Below are 22,716 nucleotides of genomic sequence, written 5' to 3'. Positions count from 1 at the left end.
ATGTCATGTGTTGTATATGTAAGTTGTATTTGTACAATGAAGCCAGGCTTTCTTTGTGTTAGCTGCCTGACAAAACCTAAAACTCTAGTCAGAGATTGCAGGTGTCACAACAGACATGATCAGCTTTCTCTGTCAATCCTATCTTTCTGTTTCACACTCTGTGCACTCATATAAAAAAAGCTTTAAAAAAAAATCACATGACTCTTCTTCCACACAACATGATCCCTGAGTGCTGCCTGCTCCAACCAGACATGTTATCACAGCGACGATGGTGATAATTAAAATCTACAAAGAACGTGATAAACATTATTAAAATGCAGCACTGTTAAAGCAACGCGATTAATGCTGCATTAAAATGAGCCTTTAGCACATAGAGATGATTAAACTGTTTCATTTGAGTTCATTGTTTCTAAGGCAGATGCTACACCAGTGAAGGTGCACTTAGTTTTCACACACTGCTTCTGCATTGTGTCTTAGTTTTAGTGGATTAAATAATGACACAGTGTTTGTTTGTTTTTCTTTAGTAACAAATGACCTCAGACCAGCTTATAATATTTTATAAACAAATAAGCATAAATGCATAAACTCAGCCTGGAATAACATGGGATAAACATGGGATGTGCATTTTTTTTATTTGTTTTGTGTTACTGAGTCTTGCAAGAATGCCAACCTTACCAGCAGCAGCTTGGTTTTTTTGTTTGTTGTTTTTTTAATTTAATGAGTGCTGAAAGTTGAGCAACAGCTGTGACAACGAGAGAAGATGGAGCCAATCAGAAACAACTGTGAAAATGTACAATATGCAAGCTAAGAAAGCAAAGTGTAGCAGTGTTGCCATCATTTTTGTTATTGTGGTATTTTTTCAACATTCACTGAAAATCACTTCTCTCATATTTCCTCTTTATTATTTTCATCACTGTTTAAGAAACGTAACAAAGTCTTATAAAGCATCTAAACCAGCATCATGAAGTGATGTTTAAAGATGGCAGCAAGCTGACAGCATCTCTCAACTCAAGAGCAACATTCAAAGTGCACAGGCTGAAGGAAATGATTGATTTTATCACATGCAATTACAATACGCCTTTTCATCTGTATCTGTGTGTACAATGGGTATCGGTTGTTTGTCCCAGCAGTTTACAATACAGAATGTGCATGTCTGTGGGGCTTTTATAAAGATTTCTATTTGCATTGATACAATTGCTTGGATCACAAATTGTTCTAACTTGATTAAAGTCACCAATGATAAAGGTATTCTTGCGCTTACAGTTACCATTATTATCTCTGTTTGCTATCAGATCATCACATCCCCCTTGTGGGATCATGTTGATGATATGCTGGTTTTCGAATTTCTGAACACGTCCGTTAGTCATGCAGAGCACAGTGCCAGAGAGCGCCACCAGCAGGAAAATGGAAGTCTTCATTGTATTTCTATATCGAAAAAGTAAACAGAGTGAATATATAAATCAGTATTATTTCATTTCATTTATTAACTTGTTTATTTTTGTTTCCTAAATGTTAATCGTGCTTAACTATTAAAGTAAAAATACAGATAGATAGGAAACTCTCTGAAAAGTCAAACTGTTTTCAGTGAGTTTATATATTTGCCAGAGGAAAGGTCAGAATCTGCATATCTGACCACTTTGAATCAATTTATATCTAAACAGAAATCAGTAAAAGTTCAAATCAGTTTTATCAATATCCTCACTTATGAGGATATTGATATCTGTATAACTGGAGTTATTATAGATTTTCATACATGACATTTGTGAAAAAGGCGAGGGTGTCAGGGTCCCTGTGTCTACCCGGTCGCCTCAGTGTGGCTACATGTGTTTCTTTGTTTTGATTTTGTCCCCGCTCTCTCCCTCCCTCCTTCTCTCACTGCCTGGGCGGAGCTCATCTGTGGGCTCATGCCCTTGCCCTCTTCTTACAGTAACCTTTTGCATCTCTGTGAATAGATTTCCCTGGACCTGCCCCTGTGTTACCTGAGCGATCAAGTGTGTGAGGATTGGAGCGAGCTTTTGTGCTTCTTGTGGAGTGTGAAGAGGAGCGTGGAGCGTGGATGGAGTGAGGACTTTGGAGCGTGTGTGGACTGCAAGTGTCTTTCCCCCCTCCTGTTCGTGTGTGGATTCCCGGAACCCGTCTTTTCCCCACTGTGTAAATAGATCACCTGGTGCTTCTGTAAATAAAAAAACCTTTATTGTTCCCTACTCAGAGCCTACGCGTGAGTCCGTTCAGTCCCGTTGTGACAGAGGGTAAGGACGTAAATCGACTGGTAAAGAGGGACTGGTAAAGAGTCTGCAGCCGCAGCACCAATCCATCTGTCGATCTCCTGTTCCCTTCTCCGATCACTCGTGAACAAGACTGCGAGTTTTGTAACTTAATAAAAGCAGTAATTTGTTTGCCAGAGTGCCCCTTCCACGTCACACCCTGTTCTTTCCTTCTTGTCTTATATGGAAATTCACTTTGTGGAGCTTTTTGGGAAATTGTTAAACTTCAGGAAGATTCTGAACATGCCCCATCGTTTAGCCAGCTCTTTGGAGCTAAGCAGGTTCAGGCCTGTTGTTGTAAGTTTTATAAAACGATCTCATTTAAACGAATAATCCAGCTGAAGCTTCAGACAGCCGTCAGACAGTGAAACACTGCCATCTGCTGGACTCGAATAACAAAGACGCTGCTTTGACGGGTGAGGGAATTTCAACAAGTCTGCAACGACTCAAGCATCAAACTACAGAACTATTATAGCGGACATGGTGCTCTAATGACTGCTTCATTAACGCAGCTCAGAAAGGATCAAACATATCAATAAATTTTAAAACACAAAACGTCTCTTATTGCCCAGGGCTCAGGAAGTGAGTGACCACTTAAGTGTGTTCAACAGGAAGCTAAAAGTTGTTAGCTGTTAAAGTGTTCAAAAAACAGCAGGAGCTCGGTGTGAGGCTACAGTGGGCCAAAAAACACAAGATGACCTCCAGCAAGGAAAAAATGTATCTGGACGTCTCTGTGAGCATCTGTCTCACTGTGTAAGTGTAGCACAGTGTCTGTGTGTGCATGGCTGGGCAAGAGAGACAGCACAACTGAAAGCCAGCACTCAGACGAGGACCCGGTGCATCGTCTGTCTCATCTCAGCCAGTTTACTTACAAACTCTTTAAGTTTGAATTTTAAAGCCGACAATGTGCACAGGGCAGTGATATTTAAAATGAAGGTAAACTATTCCAATCTCTGCAGCCCCAATTGTGTATCTCACACACACACACACAGTCCTGAATTCATTACTAAAGTCTCATCCAGACATTCAATGTGCTCTGTAATTAAATTGAGACGTGGGGTCAAAATTCCCACCTAGATTGAGTGAGATGAAATAGAAATCGGCTCTCCTCTAACTAGGGTGACCAACCGTCCCTTAAAAAATGGAATTGTCCCGTATTTAGAAACAAAAGTACACGTCCCGTATTGAGCTAATAAGGGACGCACTTTGTCCCGTAATACAGTGAGAATCAAAAGTAGTCTATAAATGTTAATGGAATTAACGCTTTGTTTGAAAGCATAATTCCCAGCCCCTCTCCTGCTTTGTGACCAATGAGCTGACAGCACACTTATGACAATTCGAGTATGACAATTCAGATTACCGCTCATCTCATTGGTCGAGGAAAGGTCGCTTGCGGAGAAAATACCGGAAGACAACAGATGACCACAACAAGAAGCATGGCCAACAGGGAAACAAACGCCGACACTGCGGTGCAAGTCTCGGACGACAGTACACCTAAAGCTGGGCAGACACTGTGCGATTTTTTCAGTCACGTTATTCAGCTCCTGCTCAAACTGCACGATTGACTCGCAGGGGTTAGAAGTTGGTAGGTCACGATGCAGGTCTCACACTATACCGCCCGATGCTCTGATGCAACCTGAGTGCTCACACTGTGCCTCCATAACATGAAGGTTATAACAGAAAATCTGTCGCTCTCTCTGTCTTTCACTCACACAGACACACCACCACCATCAACTTTGCTAAATTGCTAATGAAAAACATGATCAGGCAGCTGTGAATGAGCAGCAGTGTAAATCCAACTATTTTCACGATTGTTGTGGTCGTGATAATTTTGTGATGCCACATCGAAAAGGCTCGGATGAGCTTTCCAAAGTTCTACAAGTTGTGCCTCCATCGCTTGTGTCCAGATCACACGCTGCACAGCCGTGCTGCTCCGTCTTTTTCACCGACGTTTACGTGTTTGCGCGTGAGCAGTGTGAGCGGCTCACGAGCGATTGATGATCGGGAGCTGCTCGAGGTGTTAATCGCTTCTCGTTACCCCACGTATACTACACGATGCACGATGAAGGCCAAAATCGGGCCGATCACCAAATCGGTCGCACGACTCAAAAACCGTCTCAAAATGGGCCAGAAATCGCACAACCAATCTGATTATATCCTGTTTTTGTTTTTTTGTTTTTTCAATGTTGAAATTAAAATCTAGTAGCAGTCTTCTCATTTCTTTGTGTTTTGTGCTGTTTTACAGGCCCACAGAAGAGGACGACTCCGAGGCAGATGAGGGACGGGTCCCAGGACGGTCCATCGGCGCTGGAGCTGGCCATCCTGGAGTCCCTGAAGAGGCCACACCAGTCTCCAATGGAGCATTTCCTCCTCAGCCTTGTTCCTGCTCTGGAGAGCAGCTGGTCCTTTTTATTCCTGTCTCTCTGTAAATACTTATATTTATGTTTAATGTTTTTCTGTTTGAGAATTTTAATATTATTTCAAATAAATGTTTATAATGACTAATGTCTCAGTTCTACTACACAGCAAATGTTGGCACACGACTTGACACATGTAGAATTTATTTCATATTATACTAATGACAAAACATACTAATACAGTGGGATGCAAAAGTTTGGGCAACATTGTTAAAAGCCATTATTTTCCTGTATAAATCGTTGGTTGTTACAATAAAAAATGTCAGTTAAATATCATATAGGAGACACACACAGTGATACTTGAGAAGTGAAAAGAAGTTTACTGGATTTACAGAAAGTGTGCAATAATTTTTTAAACAAAATCAGGCAGGTGCATAAATTTGGACACCACAAAAAATAAATGAAATAAATATTTAGTGTATATCAATGTGTGTCTCCTATATGATATATGGGGTGCCTTTGTCTGGACGTGCTTCCCATCCAGAGCTGCACAGCACAGAGGAAAGTTCCAGCGCTCCTGGAATCCCTCTGTGATGGACCGCCAGTCTCCAGGTGAAGGCACAGCCATGAAGTCGTCCACTAGACAGTCCCAGATGGCCGTCGCTGTCTGGGGGGTGATCTGACACACCGACTCTGAAACTGAACGCTTGGTCGTGAAGGAGTCCCCGGTGACAAGGAACCTGGACAAAATTGTTCAAAATCAGTATTATGTGTACTGCAGTTACAAAATACATTATTCAAATTCCAAAATACTTTTGTGATGTCAGATTTAAATCACAAAACTTAAATCTTACATAAAACATTTTGTAATTATAAGGATAATCACAAAATGTATATTAGATCATATCTAAAACAGTTGTTTTGTTTTAACTTTAACATATCATAATTTGATTGGTAGCAACTTTTACAACTACAGTGTGCCAATCACTCATAATTCCTAAACATGTCAATCAGGTAGGAATGAAGTAAGACATTAATAGAAATAAAGAGTTGTATGTTGACATGTAGCCCTTAATCTGATAAGACAGCTTACCAAGATGAACCAAACTGTTCAGTTTTATCTAACTCTGTTTTAAAAAAGGCTGGTGACCCCTGCTATAGAGTCTGACAGCTGCAGGGATTATATACAAATATTCAACTATCTCAGAATCAAACCAGGTCTAAATAAAAAGGAGTGAGTATCACTACAAAGGTTAACTCAGTGGTCCTAATGCTACAGTTTGATATCAGCAAACACCGAGCGCATACATTGATGTGACACCACAGCCATGCTATCATTGCAAACACTGATAACGGCATAAATCGAATTAAATCAGGACTTGATGAGAGCTGAGTATCACTAGAAATATTATAAACAGTCGTCTCCTTACCAGTGAACACCGAGAGCATTCACTGTTAGCATAGCACATCCATGTTAGCAGTGTATAACTGGATGGTTTAGCATATTAGCACAGGTATCAATAAAGGACTACCGTATTAAACACTTTTACTAACCTCAGGCAGATGGACAGGCGCTCTGCAGGTGGGATTGAGCGTCTGTAGTTGGTGTCTAGGCGGGCGATTCTGGGACCGACGCGGGAAAGCAGGTCCTCAAACTGGCCGAGTGAGAGACGGTGATATCGCTGGAACCGGCCGTCATCCAGGCGCAGCTCCTGGAGCAAATGGTGAAACTCACCAAACTGCTCACGCCTCTGGAGGACATGATGGACTCAGGTACAGCGAGGACGTCTTTTACGCCGCTGCTCTGCTCTCCACAGTACATAGAGAAAGGAGACTCTCTCTTCAAGCGCTAGCTCGACAGCTGCCATCTTGCAAAGATACCGGTCTGGCACAACTTCCTCCCACATCCCTCCCACATTTCCGGTTCACATGCGAGAAAATATGATATTTTGAGGCGCGATGGATTTTTCTTGGACACGCGTAGAGGTGCGAATGTGCACGCGTCAAATTAGGGGCGTTTGGGACGTTTTTTTAGGGTCCATCGCGTTCGGTGTGAACACACCGTTACATCTCCAAATGTACTGGAACTGATTTGAACCAGAGGACTCAGCCACACTGTTACTATGTACTGCATAAACAGGTTTACCGATGAAGGTAAATCAGACGCTGTCCTGACTGTGTGGCTAAATTTTGTGCTGAAAGCATCAAATCAATTGAATATGATTAACTTGCTATGAGAGGTTTTTACTCCAAGTGTGACTTTTTCTGGGTTCATACACCTTTCAGGGTCAAATTCAAGCACTTTGTGAGCACGTTTAATGTCCATTTTCAACATTTTCCAGCACATTACCATAAAAAGGATGCATATTTCACTTCGCATCACCTGAATAAGACCACGTGAAAGGCCAAATTAATGTCTTCTCATCAGATATTGATGCTTCTTTCTTATGTGACAAAAAAACAGGAGGAGAAGGATCTTTGCTTGTGTTGTTTTTTAAGTTCATTCATTCAAAACTAACTGTAAGACGCTTAACTACATTGCAGTCTGTGTTATTGTTGTAGACCTAATTATCACCTTTAAAGTGTTTGTGCTAATAACATCATGTAGAGTAAGACAGGCATAGAGAACAGCACTGACTGGGAGAGGCTTTGAACAGATGACATACTCAGATCAATTCAACACTTTAGACTTTAAAAATGCACAAGCGTCTTTCAAAAACCCATTTATTTAATCTATCATCATTGATATTATTATGTACAGTTATAATGTACTGTTCATCTCCCTTAAATAAACAGGCAGCCTTAAAGTGTGAAATAGTCACTTGTCTACTGTCTCAGTGGCTGATAGTGCCCCACAGGCCTCAATGTGAGCTTGAAGCCATTATGTTTCAATTGTTTAATGAGAAACAGATTTTGAATGAAAGCGAGGAAACTTCGGTAGCACAAAAAAGTGCCTATTCTTTGTTCCCATACGGTTCAGTCATATTACCGTCATTTCCCCCTAAGGTGTTCCCAAAGACACCAGGTTAATACTTGAAAAGGCTGCAGCGATACACAAAAATATCATCAATATTCTGTTTACTTGGTGACAACGTCGCTTTTAGCCTTCAATCAGAAAGCCTGACGTTGGCTAGTTAAGCATCGGGCTAACGTTTAACGCTTTCACTTGAGGGAAGTAACTCGTATTACTGCTACTGCTGTGTAATCTTGGTTCAATTCACAGCATATTCTACAAGTTACCCTGCAATAACTAACTGTTAGAATAGCGGCACCGTATTGTATCGCACTGAGTGCACTTCAATCCTTTATCCCGCGAGTTTGCTAGCTAGCAAAATAATAATACCAATTTTAAACAAATAACATGTGTAACGTACACACTCGAGAAAATTATTTACTAGTACTTACGCAAACTCCCCCGTTGTGAAAACGTACAAATCCTTCTTGTATTTTTCGTTTTCCAGCAAACACTCATTAAAACGGCCTCCAGGCACATTAGCGCCCTCACCCCCGACTGATCAGGGAGGGGGTGGGGGGTCACACATTGAAACAGACTAACGTGCAGAGGTACAGCCCAGGCAGAGAAATGTTGCTTTTAGACTTTGCGACTCGTTTTATTTCTCTATCTGATAAGAAAACTATTCAATCAGATAGTTATTTGTGGTGAATGAAATACGGTTACAGTTTCAAGAAGTTTTAAGCACCAAATCCGAAATCCAAGCACTGCAATATTAAAATCCAATTCAATTTCTTGTTTGTTCCGAAATCTACGACATGACTATATACAGAAAAGCTTGACATGGTATGCAAAAAAACCCCCGAAGACAATACAAATACAAATACATGAACAAAAAATGTTTTAACTGTCAGTTATGTCATTTTAAAATTTTCCAAAACTAACATTTTCTTTGATTGACTGATATTAAATTGATTAGGATCAAGTTTAGTGTGAACAATATTACACAAACAAGCACGTGTGTGCGCATGCGCACATATTAGAAACCTTCGATCGCTTCTCATATGTGCGCATGCGCACATATGAGAATCGCTTTGATCGCTTGTGACGTAGTAACTTTGCTTTGATCCTTTCTGACGTCATAACTTTGCTTTGATCCCAAAATCCATAAATAGGAGCGCTCACCTGTTACTTTATGCTTAACGGACGTTGACCTGCAGCAACTAAAACCCTTTCGAGAAGTTTTGAGAGCAATTTACGAGAGAAACCAAAACAAGTTCAGTTTTGTTTCTCACCAATCCACAGCGCAAACAGACACATTACACCATGTCAGCCAACCCATCTTTCGGCTCAGATGAGCTTGGAATATCTAAAGGGACCATTTTGGGAGATCACCACATGGTGGAGGCTTTCCTTGGAGAAGGAAGCTTTGGTGTCGTAACGAAATGTCGCAATACAAAAAAGAACCAAACTGTTGCTATTAAAGTCAACAAGAGTGACCCTGAAATTCTGCTCCAGGCAAAACTGGAAATTTTCATCCTGGAGCAGCTACGGCGCTTGGATCCAGACAGGTGCAACATTGTCGAATGGAACGGCTATTTCCTCGATGGAGAGCGCATTTGCTTGAATTTCGAACTCCTCGACCAAAGCCTGTCAGACTACATAGGGGACCGGAATAACCAAGGTCTCCCAATGAGAGAAATCAGGCCAATTTTGCATCAGCTCGCAAATGCTCTATTCCACCTGGGTTCTGTGGGAATAGTGCATGCTGACCTCAAACCTGTCAACATCATGGTTGTGAACCGCAGTGAGTCTCAAGTCAGAGTCAAACTTATAGACTTTGGCATCGCATGTAACACCTCTGCAGTGATTCCTGGTGACTGTGTGGGGACAATTGGTTATTGTGCACCTGAGATTATGCTTGGCATTCCATATGATGAAGCAATTGACATGTGGTCTCTGGGGCTGGTAGCTGTGGAGCTTGCTACAGGGGTGCCTCTCTATCCTGGGGAAGACGATTATGATGTTTTGAAATTCATAATTGAAACTCAGGGTCAGCTACCAGATCATCTTCTAGAGTCTGGCTTGTACACTGACAGCTATTTCATCGAGGATAACCACAACGAACAGCGCTGGACATTTAAGACCCCAGAACAATTTCAATACGAGACAGATTATCGATCCAAGGAAACTCGATATATAAAACTTAAGCGTCTCGATGACCTCGAACAACTGCTGAAGGTTAGGCGAGGACCGGAAAATGGCCAATCATTATTTGTAAGGCTAATCAAAGAAATGTTGGCCTTGGATGCAAATCAGCGCATAACACCCTTGGAGGTTCTGAAGCATCCCTTTTTCGACCCTGGCCTCTCAAGGAGAACCCCCTGCACGGACATGAATAGTACAGGGGGACAAAACCTTGTGCTCTCTCAGCAGCAATCATCGTTTGGGTGGCCAGAATTCTAGGGGAGCTAGAAATTCTTGTGGAAAAAAAGCCCAAAACAATAACATCAACAAAAACAACCAATGAATGTGGTCTTAAACTTGGGCACAATTTGGCTTGAAATCCATCAACTAATCTCTCAATATTCAAAGCGGAGCAGCAGACAACTTACCATCACATCAGTCCTTCAATCAGACCTACAACAAACGTCTTCCGTCTCTCACCCCAACCGGTCGCAGCAGATGGCCGCCCCGACCTGAGCCTGGTTCTGCCGGAGGTTTCTTCCTGTAAAAAGGGAGTTTTTCCTTCCCACTGTCGCCAAAGTGCTTGCTCATAGGGGGTCATATGATTGTTGGGTTCTCTGTATGTATTATTGTAGGGTCTACCTTACAATAATACATATAGCCTTGAAGTGACTGGTGATGTGATTTGCTGCTGAATGAATTGGGAACTAATTGGAAATCTGGATATTAATTAAATAAACCTGCTTTGAGCATCAATTAATTGTTGTTTGAAATTCTTTATAAATATATAAATATAGTGCCACTCTTCTACTGTTTAAATTGCAACTGTTTAAAACTGACTAATTTATTCATACACTTGAGCATAAACACACGCACAGTAAATGGCCTGTATTTGTACAGCGCTTTACTTAGTCCCCAAGGACCCCAAAGAGCTTTACACTACATTCAGTCATTCACACATTCACACGCTGGTGATGGCAGCTACATTGTAGCCACAGCTGCCCTGGGGCGCACTGACAGAGGCGAGGCTGCCGGACACTGGCGCCACCAGGCCCTCTGACCACCACCAGTAGGCAACGGGTGAAGTGTCTTGCCCCAGGACACAACGACCGAGACTGTCGGAGGCGGGGCTCAATCTGGCAACCTTCCATTACAGGATGAACTGCGAACTCTTGAGCCACGATTGCCCTATATACACATATACTTTACAGTACTAGTCAGTGCTTACATATTAGTTCTTTTCCCTACTTTTTCATGCTTACTGGTACAAAGGCCTGTTACTAGAGTTAAATGCTATCAATGTATTCTCACAGTTATGGAACTGTACAAATGCATACAAAATAACGCTCACGTAAACATAACTGTGCACTAGTTTGCCCTTATTGCTGCAGTTTGTTTCAAATCACTTTGAATAAAGCTCAGCTTCTCTCAAGCTCTCTCTCTCACACACACACACACACACACACACACACACACACACACACACACACACACACACACACACACACACTATGTAACGTTTCAGCAAGAAAATACCGCCCCTCCCCCCCACAGTGACACCACCACCACTAGTCTGCACAGCTGACATGAGGCAGCATGGATCCATCCTTTCATGCTATTTATGCCAAATTCTGACCCGACCATCTGCATGTCAGAGCAGAAATCAAGACTCATCAGACCAGGCAACATTTATCCAATCTTCTCATGTCAAATTTTGAGAACTGTAGCTTCAATTTCCTGTTCTTAGCTGACCAAAACGCTCTTCTGCATTCTTTGGTTGCAACAAATGGTTGTATGAGCTACGGTTGCCTTCCTATCAGACATTTTTCTCTGACCGTTGACATCAATAAGGCAGTTTTTCCAAGAGAACTGCCTTTCACTGGATATTTTCTCATTTTTGTCACCGAAAAGGGTGTCTGTGTTACTTCTTGTCTTATATATATTGTCTCTGTTTTCCTCTGTCCTTTGTCAGAGTGTCTGTTCACCTACCCCCTGTGTCTCCATATTCCCAGTGTTCAAGGTTTCCGAGTGTTTTCCCAGTTTAGGTTTTCATGGTTGGTTCTGTTTGCTACTCAGCCAGAATAAACAGCTCGCTCTTTTTAAAAGTAGGCTCCAGAATGGATGATGGCATGTTCGCATGTCTTTATGCAACACTGAGTGTGCTGAACTAACAACACGTTCTCACTCCCAACTCGTCAAACGTGTGACGCATGGTCAGGCTCCCTCTGCTTCACTTATGGACGCGCAGGGTACCCCCCTCGCGTCGGGAATTGACGTGAAGGGTCCTCCGATTGAAGTGCCTGTTGTCGGTATATTTATATATTTAGACATTTTCCAAATCACATTGTAGTGACGTATACAGAACACAATAAATTATATAATGTAAACAACTACCTGACCAACAGGTAGAATGAAACTTTTGTATCGTTTATTGCATTTACGGAGGGAGTGGTGTATGCTGGGTAATGGCACAGCTAGCTACTGGGTGACTTTATTCACCCGCTTCGGCTGTTATCAGTCCATACAATGGGCGTTATCAGCACAAACCAGTCCCATAGATATGGGCCATCTCCTGCTAGATTGTTCAGAAGGTTGTTCTCATCCATCCAGATGGAGGATCACTAACAGGAGCGTGGAAGACTCCAGAATCCACTCTGGCTGGAATCCGGTGGATATGCAGTGTGTACAGGTAAGACCGTTTAAACGGACAGCATTTATAGAATGACTGTTAGAAGTCAGCGAGTGTCAGTAATGTTAATGTGGTTATGTTAGTAATACACCGAGTGCTAATATAACAGCTTTAAGATGCATTTGTAGATATTATTACGTGTTTTACCGTCTTTATGGTGCTAGCTTAAAGTTACGGTGTAAACGTTAGCTTATATTGGAGTAAAGCTGTTACTGGTTAAACGATGTTAGCACAGAAATATTAGCTTCTGTCATGACTGATGAAGTTACTAGTTAATAAAGTTTCCAGTAAAGTGTTTAATCGCAGCCACAGACTGACAGCAAATATCTCGATTAGCTTCAGTGCATCTGTAATAAATATGTGCAAGTTTCAGTGCTTCGTTTAAACTGTATGATTCTTATACTGACCCAGGGTCAGTGTAAAATACAATCCTAGCTGTGTGAACAAAGCCTGGCTTCTTTAATCCTGCATGACAAACCTCAGGATGCAGGTTATTGTTACTCTTTCCTGCTGGCACACCTGTCACACCTGAGAGTCAGCTAGAAACGTACAGTGACGTGGACATCATGCAAAGACTGCCAGACTCTGTAATACTGCAAATGATCAGTGACTCAGGTTAACACTAAACTTTAAACGGCACCTCTGTGTCTCTGTGTGCTGAACATTTAGGATTGAGTCAGGCTGCATCAGCTGAAGCTGTTATTTGTATATATCAGTATTTTTTATTCAGGTGTGGGGAAAATACGTAAGACTGCAGTGAAGCGATGCACCAGATGAATCCCTGGCCAAAGGTATCGTACTTAAATCAGACTACTGATCCAGCCACATCAGCCTTTTGTGAGGTCTGTTTAAAGTTGACTAAAAGTGAACTGCAGGTTCCTGAGAGGTGGACTGTGAGCACAGAAACACATGTTCATACATACAGCTGCAGCAAACTTACATTAATTTTAAATAGATTTGTTACTCTGATGTCTGTCTCTGTGTTAGTCCTCTGACAGACTGGTGACCTGTCCAGGTGTGCTCTACTACTACTGGGACAGGCTCTAGCCTTTTTAATAGAAATTTTTGCGTTATTCTCATGTAAAGTATTTAAGTGCTTATGCATATGCTTAGTTGTGATAAACTGTTCAGTGAAAGTTTCTAAAACTAGATGAACTTACTCCAGCGTCAGCAGTTTGAGAAAACAACTCCCTTTACAGGTGCTGATAAGGCCAAGGGCACAAAACAGCTTAACCATTGATGCGTTAGGTTTCATAGCGAGACACGTGAAGTGTGGTGTGATCAGTTTGTAACTTCCTGCCTCTTCCTTGGAATGCATACAGGAGGAGGAGCACGACCTCTGTGGCAGCGCTGACATGACTGAACTGTGATGTTTGATGTGTGTTGGCGCAGTAATAAAAAGCTTGATCTCAGCTCTTTCTGTGTTGCAGACTTTATTTAAAAAATTCCACGACACCCCCCACCCTCCCACTGTGAACATGAATTGAATATTCAGAAGACATTTGTTTAAATAGTTCTACAAATCTGAGCTGTTGGTGTGTCCTTGGATTGTGTGGTAATAATATTAGAGCCTGCAACCTTTCTTACTGAATCTCTACTCTGAGTCATGTTACCTGAGATTAGTTCTATGTTTACCTGTCAGCCTGGACGAATGTGCTGTGTGAAGGAAATTAAATGAAATCAGATCTGAACTGCGTACATTTAAGGAACCTGTTCATATTTAATATGAACCAGTGATTTTTTGATTGCTGATTCCAAGAGAGTCTTTGTGGAAATCCTGTTTGGCTTTTTGTTATTTTAATTCTCTTCTCTGTTTTCCAGAACAGTTCTCCACAGTCGCTGTCCACATGGGTCAGTGGGACCAAGAAGCACTCTGCTAATGTGGGACTCTGCCCAGCAACATCCAGCAGGACCCAGACAGCGTTTTCTATTTCCCAGCTGGAGTTTTTGTTTGTCTGTGACTGGAGAGTCAGATTTGGTCTTGTGATGAAGCAAAGCTCAGGAAGAAGTGGGATTAAATGGTACCCACATGTGTGCTGCTGAGAAGGATGTACAGGGGCACCTGCAGCCAAATCCAAGCCTCAGGTTAGTTGTAGTTGCAGAACGGTATAGACTGAGACAGCTGAGGCATCAAATGTTTGATTAAACGGATGAAAAAGAGAAGTTTCTTCCCTATAATTATCACTTCTTAAAATCTGTAGCAACTTCAAGTCTGTCAGCGTGCTGAGCATGCTCAGAATGTGACAATATATTTTTGTTCAATATTTAATTTCTTTCAGTTGCAATTGTTAAATGAAAAAAAATATATATATATTCTTATAATTTAGCAAACTAATTTATCAAAAAAATATACATATATCTGTATTAGTTTTAATAAATTAATTTGACAGCTGTATTGAAAATACCATATTGTATTCATACAGAATCAGTTTGGTATCATTGTTTGTCTGCTCACTGATTGTTGAAACTAAGAGCTGCTTTGATCTGTTTGATCTAAAGTATCCAAAGTTGAGCTCTGATGTTTCTTCACCCCTGTGTGTGATATGTGATTCCTACATGCTGGCAGAGCAGAGCAGTAGTTTGTGCTCACAGATGGTGACGGTGTGGAGAGACGGTGGTGTTTCCTCAGAAGAACCAGCAGAGTCACTTGCTGACTGATGCTCGTCTGCACTGCACAGAGGAAATCAACTGACCGAGGTTTGTCCAGTGACGTGTTATGAAATGTATATTTGTTTTATGCTTACAGTTGTGTTTTCTTGACAGAGGCTCTGCAGAGGTTAGACAAAGAAAATATGTGCTTTACATTTTACTGTGATTTATTGAGATATTTGTTGCCTGATGTTCAGCAGGAATGGAGAAATAGAATCAAAGGGAGATGTTTTTGCTGTTTTTGTAATGATGTAAGTAAATCTTCAATATTATTTATTTGCTTGGTTATATTAGGAGTGTTTCTGAGTGAGGGGGGAGGAGTCATCATCCAGGTAAAGTGACGTAGCTCAGTGGATACACTTGTCTCCCCTTTAAAGGAGACGATCCAAGTCATCCTTAAATGTTAGTGCTTTCAAATACACAAACATTTTTAAAGGACAAAAATGAACATCCAACTTTGACTGTAACACAAAATAAATCTTTGCATGTGTGTTTTCAAACTCTCAGATGGGCAGCATGTCAGTCTTGGACTTTCTGACCTGCAGCACTGAATGACCACCACACATGAGCATGTTCCTGCAACATTCAGCATCTGATCCTTCATCTGTGTGCTGCTGCTTTTGGTAAGTAGAGTTACCCAACTCCAGTAACTCTAAACACATGCCATCCATTTCTTACGGCCTGGTTACTTCCTGTCAGTTACTTTAGAAACCATGTGGTCACCTGACCTAACACTGTTTCTTCTTCTTCCCCTTAATGTTGAAGTGTCACATGTCAAACAGCTGGAGAGGAAACTACACCAGCGTACTGAGATGTTTCACCAACACGTGCCAGATGCTGTTCCTTCATGGTGACATCACCAGAGACAGCCCCGCCCACCTCAGGACCTCGCCATTGATCATGATGATTATAATGATGACAGCGAGCGGAACTAAGACTGTAAAAATCCACGACCAGAATGTTTCTTTCTAATTATTAATGAATACTGAGAGCCTCTTTCTGTGTTTTGTCTGTTTTGTTTTTTTTTACCTCATTTGTTTCTAACAAAGTTCACAAACTCACACAGTTTACATTCTGTATGTTTCCATCTTTACCAGCCACACTCTCACTGCATTTAAGAAAATAATCCTTAGAAATCGTCGTTTTTGGGTATAAGGGGTATAAGGTTAATTTCTCAAAATCTTTACTGTTTCCATTGAACAATCTGGCAAAACAGACCACTTATGACGATTTGCCTTTTAAAATTGAAAATGACAAATTCACATATTTGGGACTGGTAATAGCTGGCTCGATTAAGACTATTTTCCAGTATAACTACAGGTCTATTCTGGACAGTACTAAATCTGATCTGGGTAGGTGGTCAAAACTTCCACTTTCGCTGGCAGGACGGATAAATGTGGTGAAGATGACTGTAATGCCCAGGTTTCTTTATCTATTCCAAATGATCCCCATCTTTCTCCCCAAATCCTATTTTGCCCAGCTGGATCGCTTTGTCTCTTTGTTCATATGGAACAAAAAACCTGCACGCATAAGGAGAGCAAGCCTGGAGAGAGCTAAAGCTGATGGTGGTTTGGGCTTACCTAATTTCTTATTCTATTATTGGGCTGCTAACATTGTCAAGCTGACATATTGGATAACCATGTTTGCGGATGGGGAGGGTCCAGTCTGGGCAGATATGGAACTGAGAGCTACACTCCCAATCTCTCCGATTTCGATCTTAACTGCCCCTCTCCCACTGAATGTCAAAGCATCTGGGCTGAACTCCAATTTGGTGGTTCAAAATTCAATTAAGATCTGGGGTCAATTCAGGAAACATTTTAACTTGACAAATACTTGTAGCTTTTCTCCGATAATGTTCAACCATCTTTTTACACCATCTCAAATAGATCATTCATTTGCAGTCTGGCACAGAAACGGTCTGGTTTTCTTTCAAGATCTCTTCACTGAGGATGGCTTTGTCTCATTTAAATATTTGTGTGAAGACCATAACTTACCAAAGTCTCACTACTTCAGATACCTTCAGGCTCGGAGTTTTGCCTCTAAATTTCTCCCAGGGTACCCGTCTCTGCCCTCTAAGGACCTACTGTATCTAGTTCTTAATGTGAGTCAGCCCACTAAAAGAGCAATATCGAAGATTTATGCATTGATTCTTGAAAGCTGCCCTCATACATGGGACAAACCTAAGGCGGCGTGGGAAGGGGAGGTTGGAGAACTCATGTCAGAAGACATCTGGAAGAAAGCCATACAGCATATACATACGTCTTCTCTCTGTATTAGACATGGCCTGATTCAATTTAAGGTCGTCCACAGGCTCCACTATTCTAATGACAGACTGTCTAAACTGTACCCTGATGTTGCACCGAATTGTCCTAGATGTGATTACTCTCCTGTTTCTTTGGGGCACATGTTTTGGTCATGTCCCTCCCTGTATGGTTTCTGGACATCAATTTTTCAATCACTGTCAGCTATATCGGGTGAAACACTGCGGCCTGACTCTTTGATAGCTATCTTCGGTGTACCTCGGGAAGAGCTGAGACTCTCTCCCCTCCACAAAAACGCAATAGCCTTTGCCTCGTTGCATGCCCGCCGTCTGATACTGCTGAGCTGGAAGGCGTCGAACCCTCCTTCCTACGTCCATTGGATTAGAGAGGTGATGTTGGGATTAGCTCTGGAAAAAATTAGGTATACCGTGCGCGGCTTGGAGAGTAAATATGACAAAACCTGGTCACGGTTCATAACTCATGTCAAGAGTCTGTCTTTTGCCTGATTTATTGTTCTTTACTTGTTGGTAATTTATGCTCTTGCTCTCTTCTCGGACTGCTGTCCATAGTCTCCTCAATGCCCGTACTTTGACTGTTGGGATTTCTTTATTCCCTTTTTCTTCTTTGTTTCTTCTCTCATGTGCCGGGGTCCGGCTGTTGGTGCTATAATGACTGTCACAGATTGGTTTGAGTGTTTCTCCCCTTTTTTTTTTTTTTTTTTTTTTTTTTTTGTGTTGTGTGTATTGTGCTTCCTGGTTGTGGGGATGCCACCTGGATGGGGGTGGGGGGTAGGGTTCGCAACTTTTGTAAGAAATTCTGGACTGTTTTGTTGGAAAACTATAAATAAAGTTGTAAAAAAAAAAGAAATCGTCGTTTTTCTCTTTTGTAATTGATGATAATTCAGTGAATATACTGCGCTGCTTCCTTTTATTGCGTCTCACATTGCTTTAAGTTTTTCAGTGTCGTTATTTTTTACTGCTGTTTGAATTCTCTGTATGTTTGACCCTGTAGACTGTTTGATGGACTGCTTGTCTTCCTGTTTGTAACCGCTGCCTGTTTTTTAATAAAGATTTGGATTTCTGACTTCAACACAGCCTCTGCGTGTCCTCCCTTTGTGTCCTCTTCCTCTGTGAATGTGTTGCATGTGTCTCATTTTATTAACAGCTTTCCCACAGTGAGTTGCATCAGCATTCATTCACAGCACATTTCAGAAGGATTCAGATTAATACAGTGATCTTACAGTCAGAATGATCCTGACAGAGTGCCACTGTAAATGATCTTTCATCAGGTCAATTTTAAAGTTCAGGAGCAGGAGTTATGAAGACTCATACTGGCATAGGACTAATAATATGTACTTGCAAAGTCAAAGTTTTTTAATTATGTCAGAATATTGGAAGACAATCAACTTTTAGTGTTTTCAGCATATTAATTATTCTGAAATAGAGACGGTGACCCTAACTGTACAGAAGCACTAAACAACTGACAATCTAACAGACATCATTGGCCTGAGCCGTCATGCACAGTGAGTCTGATCCTTTGCTGTGAGAGTCTGACAAGCATGTTTCTGGTCAGTTTGGAATATTCATATTCAGTATCGGTCCTTTTATATTATAACCACGTATCCACCCAGGCTCATGGTGGGGCAGGGCTCTGTCCTGGGATGCTTGAGTACAAGGTAATGTACACCCTGACCAGGTATCCAGTCTGTCAGAATTGTTTTCAATATTTGGTTCAAAAACATGAGTGACAACAAAAATCCAACTAGGATTCTTGCATATGATGAATGAAGTCTGTCTTTGACTGTATTGTCCAGCTGATCCATCAAACCCCCAGCAGGTGAACCTTATTCATGACATAACACCACAACAATGTAAAAAATTAAACAGCAACAGTCTAAATGTAAAGTGCATTCTAAACTCGTCTTCAATAAATCATATGCAAAGAGTCATTCAGGACTGTAAAACGTGAACTACAGAACCCAGAGTCTTCATCATTAAATCTCTGGTTGCTTCATTTTTCTATCCTATATCAGATACTTTAAGGTTAGGTTAGGTAAAGTTGCATTCTCATGGTGAGGCAAAGTGCTTTATGTGTGTGTGTGCGTGTCATGAACGGCTATAAAAGGCCTATAATTACAGAACAAAGCGGGGTTTGAGTTCGAGTTGCGGCAGACTGTCACTACTTGTAAATGGAACGCAGCCTTCCTGCGGCGGACAGCTAATAACAGGAATCGGACGCGATCCACCCAAGTCCACAGCAACCACCATAGCAACTGCCTAGCATGACCTTAAAAACATATTCTGTCTTCATAACTATCAAAAACATGAAATGATTTGCAAAGTGTGAAAGTGTTACAGCTGCAGAGAGCTATGGCGGCATCTTTGGAAGCTGTTTGCATAGCTAATAATATACGATGTAACCATGGAGACAGTCAGTCACGTGAGCTAGCGGTGCATGTTTACTACAGTGAATAAGGTGATTGCGTGCACAGCGTCCACACGCTGCAGAGGGTAAAGACATTACTTCAATATTGTTTTATATTGATATATATTTGCCTTCTGTTGACCATCACCTCAGGTTCACCATTACAGTTTCAGCAGACAGATGCACACTGTCTAAATATCAACACATTCAAAAACTCATGTCTCAGAAATAAGCACAGCTGTTCATGTTTGTCATTAGAGTTTTATTTGTAAGAAAATTATGAACTTCATATTGTGCATCAAATAAAAGAACATTTCACAACTCTGAGTCAACAGAAACAGGAAACAGAAATGTCTCTAATGTAGACATGTACAGTGTAGTGTAAGCATTAAAAGATCATAAAGGAAACACTAACATTTATGTGAAACTAATCGTAATAAAAAAATGAACAGGTGGTTTATAGATGTAAAAGAAAGAATCTGAAAACAACACTTTTTTGGTCTAAGTGATCAAAGTAGAAAACAGAACTGATGTTCAAGAACAAACCGTAGCTACACTAATATTACACATCTCCATTGTTGTGGTGAACAGACATGTTGCTTTTAAAAACACATGCAGTGTGTGAACGTGACTGTTCACTGAGACCATGAACGCCACTTAGCTGAAGCCTTCGCCTTCTTCTTCTTCTTCTTCTTCTTCTAAATTGGAAGCAGAAGGAGCACGAGCTGCTTTGATCTACTGAAAGGAAAAAGCAGAACATCTGAGCTGAAACCATTAAGACAGGAACAATCATTCAATGAAATTTCTCAGGTGGCTTAGCCTGTTACAACTGTTGATACAAGCTAAATACGGTTAGCACACAGTGTCAGGGAGCTCCAGTGTGGGAACTAGTGGCTTTTGGTTTGTAGTCATTTAACTTTCATCCATTCATTCATTTAATTCAGGAGGAAGAAATGCCAGGTTGGTGCAGGCTGGTTACATGCATTTGGTCCCATGCTGTCTTTAACTAAATGACTTGGTTCACTTTATGGCTGGGCTGTATGTGGGGTTATATCATGTTATTTGGGCAGGAGTACCTGTCCTCTGTTAGACTTAGAAAGTTTCTCCATAAGTAGAGTTTCTAACTCTTCTAGCACATCTGTGGCTGACAGCTTTTTGGTGGCTCTTTTTACCCCACACTGGCTGTGAGTGTGCAAATAGCCCCACTAGTTCTTTTGGGTTGCAGTTAACTGGGGAGGAAGAGGTGGGTCTGCCATGACTAGATGAATAACAATTATCTGGGATACATAAATTTCATAATGCATGCATATATCTCTATAAACCTGCCTGAGGGCTGCCATTTTTACATTCAGTTATTTCTTTGTTGAATCTAAATAATGAATGTGTTACAGTTAAACTGACACAGGTCAGTGTAAATGGCTCATTGGGACACAGAAACCTTTAAATTAAACCCTATCACCTGATATCGAGTGTCAAACAATATCAAAGCTGTAAACGCTGTTTACAGTCAGAATTTATAAAACTATGATTGTAAATAAATTCAAACAAGTGAGCTTTTCTCTTTGTGCTGAATATCAACACTGTGATTTCTTAGACTGTAAGCTTTACTTTAGCACAACCAGTTGTAGAAGCTGCCACTCCAAATGTCTTTGATAACAAGAAAAAAATACCTTTTCAGTCCACGGCCTGAAGTTCTTCTCTGACATCTTCTGCCATCAGCTTTGTCTGCTGGTTTGAAGACAATAAACCACAAAAAAGATGATTTAGTCACTTTGTCTGCGTCATGCAGCTCGAATGTGTCGTGCAACGATGTTGAATAGCCGTCGTTATCCCTCTGCTGCGTCAGTAGGATTGTACTGTACAGCATCTCATTGATATGTGAGGAATGCTAATGTAACACGATAACAGACTTACATCATTAAAACATAAAGGACAGGAGATATTTAGATATTTTTATATTTATATTACAGTTTATAGCTGACGGATATTACTAAATAGATAGAATTTACTAAATAGCTGGATGAACATGAAAAATATGTCTATAATAACAAATGACCATGAGAGCCAGTAGAATTAATTCAACTGGACACTCGAAAGACTTCTTTAAATGCTCTTTAAGTGGCAGAACAGACGAACAAACAGTTAATCGCTTACTTGAGATGAAATCTGCTCAGCTACTTTGAAAACAGCTTCTAACTGGTTCCTCCTTTAACAGGATGACGGCTCAGGGGTAAGGCCATCATGCAGTCCAGCAACCTTTATGCTTCTGCTTTGATTCACCAGGAACTATTAGGGAAACCTTCCAGCGCCTCCTGTGAAAGACACAGGCATAAACACAAACATTTATTAACATGTTCCACAGTCTTCCAGCTTGAATTTCTCATCCTGTGGACAACAACGAACAGAGATGCAGGTTTATTGTTAACTTTTGTAAGGTTTATTTACTGAACATATCCAGCTGCAGCTCCACTGTGATCCTGAACTGGATAAGCACTTAAGAAAATGTGTCAATAAATGGACAAACATCAGCTTACTACTAAATTTATCCAAACAGACGGGACCAATAATGCTTCACTGAGTCAGAGACTTTAACAGTCTCTTCTATGTAAGAATGTCTCGTGCTGATAGACCTGCAAACTTGACAACAAAGGTTTTTCAGACTGCATGTAGCTGTCCTCTATGTCAGCTCACACATTTACATTCATGTCACACTTATTTCTGCTTTCCCATTTTATAATTATTACTTACATTTTGATTAGATACCTTGAGTTTGTAAATGATCAGATTACATAATTGGAATACAATTCAATACAATTCATGTATCCAATTCAGGGTTGCGGGAGGATGAAGCCTATCCCAGCTGATACAGGACAAAGACAGGCTGCCAGTTTATCGCAGGGCTAACACAATATGTGTAACAGAAAATCCACTT

The 22,716-nt window shown here is 41.0% G+C and overlaps 1 long non-coding RNA gene across 1 annotated transcript; it reads right to left on the bottom strand.

Moving 5' to 3' along the window:
* Positions 1–20,452: 20,452 nt before the first annotated feature.
* LOC146577450 (uncharacterized) lies at positions 20,453–22,014 on the bottom strand. The gene is made up of 3 exons (XR_014889519.1): positions 21,939–22,014; positions 21,455–21,512; positions 20,453–20,522 (listed from the first exon to the last, which is right to left on the bottom strand). It is a non-coding gene; the product is annotated as an uncharacterized LOC146577450 (long non-coding RNA).
* Positions 22,015–22,716: the final 702 nt, after the last annotated feature.

Source organism: Mchenga conophoros, linkage group LG3 (genome assembly GCF_057382185.1).
Source record: "Mchenga conophoros isolate Kocher_MC1m ecotype Shallow Benthic linkage group LG3, M_conophoros_male_GT1.1, whole genome shotgun sequence".
NCBI lineage: Eukaryota > Metazoa > Chordata > Actinopteri > Cichliformes > Cichlidae > Mchenga > Mchenga conophoros.
This window is presented reverse-complemented; position numbering and strand designations above follow the sequence as displayed.